This window comes from Triticum aestivum, chromosome 3B (assembly GCF_018294505.1).
Source record: "Triticum aestivum cultivar Chinese Spring chromosome 3B, IWGSC CS RefSeq v2.1, whole genome shotgun sequence".
Classification (NCBI taxonomy): Eukaryota; Viridiplantae; Streptophyta; class Magnoliopsida; order Poales; family Poaceae; genus Triticum; species Triticum aestivum.
In genome coordinates this window covers 315,982,219-315,985,047 of record NC_057801.1, presented here as the reverse complement: position 1 = coordinate 315,985,047, position 2,829 = coordinate 315,982,219, and positions in this window count along the sequence as shown.

Here is a 2,829-nt window from a genome sequence, read left to right as displayed (position 1 = left end):
ATTGCATCGGCACTCGTTGCCATCATCGTTTTTTTAACTTGCATCCGCATGTTTTCACAAAACTCGTAACCGTTCGTAGTTGCGTTCCTAGCTTCTCTCTGTTGCCTTCGTTGACCGTTCCGAGACCAATCGGGTTTTCGCTTCCCTCTTGACCGTGACCACCTAACCTCTCTTGCCAGCCCGCAGACCCCTCGCGCGCGTCCGAAAGTTGTCCCGGACCCAACCCGGGTGTTGTTACCGATGGGCCCGGATCGTCCCCTAACATCTACAAAACATCTCTGTTTTCTCTTTTGGACTTCCTAAGCCTATTTTTCTCGGACCGTCTGATTTCGATCCGAGGGTCGAGATAGCCCCTATCCTAATCCACGTGATGTATATATAATCACCCAACCCTAGATCCTAGGCGCCTTGTCCCATCATTCCATTCCCTCCGCCGCCACCCGACCAAATCCCTTCGCTCTCGGGATCCTCCTCTAGCCAACCACATGCAGCCATCCCCCTCCTTGCTTTCATCCTCGAGCCAATCCCCTCGCTCGATCCAGCAACAGTCCAAGCCTCCACCTTCCCTCGATCCAAAATCCCTTCGGGCTTCTCTGCGTCGATCCCTAAGCTCCATAGCCACCTCCACACGCCCTTGTCCGCGAGCACCTGAGGCTCCTGCCTCCTCCTCGTCGCCTCGCACCTCACCCCGGCGTTCCCGACCGCCTCGTCCTCGTGCTCGTCCCTGTGCTCGTCCCTCCAACGCCCGAGCGAGGAGTTCCCCTCGGCCCCGGTGCCTGCAGCTCCCCCAGTCCTCCCGTCCTCTACAGCCATGAACAGCCCCAGGAGCTCCCTCGCAGTAGTCCGGATCTGGTGCATCGCCGGAGAACGCCGTCCTCGACCGGAGCCCATGACCAGGCCGGCCCCGTCGCGCCACCTCTCCCTTCCCCTATTTCCCTCTATCTCTCTGTCTCTCTTTCTCATAGTTCCTGTCTCTTGACAGGGAAACCCATCGCTGCCTCGTCGCCGCAGCAACAGCAGCAGTTCGCCAAGCCTGACAACCGCTCCTCCTCTGTGCTCCCGTCGTCGCCCCTCCTGCAAGTCTCGAGCCCGTGCCAAGTCCCTCGCCTCGCCGCCCCTTCGCCTCGCTCGCCGGAGCTCTGCTCCAGGTGCCGCCCGCAGCTCTGCATCGAGCAGAGGACGAGCGCCTCGAGCTCGCTCGCCCGCGTTGACCGCGCCTCCAGCGCCTGGGCCAGCGCCTCCAGGCCCAGCGCGCCCCTCCTGCAGCCTCCCCTCCAATCGGGCCAAGGCCCATGGTGAGGCCACCCCAACGCCCCTCCTTTATTTTTTTTCTCTTGTTGGGCCAGCCTGCAGTTTCGCCCGATAGCGTTTTTTCCCAGATCTGCAAATTTGCTAATTATCCAGGGAATTACAGATTTACAGAAAAGTCCCTAGAGTTCATGCTTTTAATAACTCATCAACCGTGCATCATATCAAAATGTGTTATATATGTAACTTGCTTAAAATTTTGTCTAGTTTAATAATTTTCCACTTTCATCCATGTTAAAATGTTTAAATGTGTTGTTTGAATTAATTTGCATAAATGCCATGCTAAAATGATTTATTTCATAACTAAATAATAGTAGCTCGGTTTTAAATAAACTTTATATGTAAATGGGGTGGAAAATGCCTAGTTTAACGTGGTGGACTTTAGTTTCCTATTTAACAACCTTAAAATATGGTTTAGGGAAGAACAGTACCAAAACTAAAATATGGACATGAGGATTTTCTGGAATTGTTGTTTGTTCTTCCGGCCTCATTTAAACTTGCCTAGTTAGGTAGTTTCATTATGCTTCACCTCTTGCCATGTTAATCAACATTTAATATTGTTGGGTACCTAAACGAGATTAAACTAAATATGTCAATGTGGTGTTTCGTCAATATGCAACTCGTTGCATATTGAGCTCCACTTAACTTGTAGTGCTGTTTGTGCATATTGCCATGCCATGCCTTATTAAACCGGTCATGCATCATACTTGTTTGTGCATCATGCCATGTCTATGCTTGTGCATTTACCATGTTGTTTCTTTCTTTCCGGTGTTGCTTCTTAGTTCCGGTAACGTTGCGATTGTGAGGATTCGTTCGACTGCTCCCGTTCGTCTTCTTCATGGACTCGTTCTTCTTCCTAGCGGGATTTCAGGCAAGATGACCGCTACCCTGGATCTCACTACTATCATTGCTATGCTAGTTGCTTCGTTCTATCACTATTCTGCGTTACCTATCTTTTGCTTATCAAGCCTCCCAAATTGCCATGAACCTCTAACCTTTGACACCCTTCCTAGCAAACCGTTGCTTGGCTATGTTACCGCTTTGCTCAGCCCTCTTATAGCGTTTCTAGTTGCAGGTGAAGTTGAAGATTTCTCCATGCTGCACTACGGGAAATAGCTAATTTGCCGTCTGGGACGTCTTTGTCGTCTGCTTTTTGTCGAGCAAAACGGCACAGAAAGGGTTTGCCGTCATCAGAAGACGGCAAAGAAAAACTAAGGGCAAAATAAACTTTGCCGTCTGCAAAAAAAACACAAACGACAAAGAGCTCATTTTGCCGTCTGGCAAAAATACACAGACATCAAAGATTCTTTGCCGTCTGCGTTTGTTTTAGCAGACCGCAAAGTGAGCTCTTTGTCGTCTGTATTTGATCTGCAGACGGCAAAGAAAAAGCACATCACGCGGATAGATCACCTGGATCGATGACATGGCAACATCCTAGACGCACATCCCACCAGCCATCGGACGCCGACGCACGCCCCCACCCACCCACTGACCCACGATGCACGCGCCCCCATGAACCTA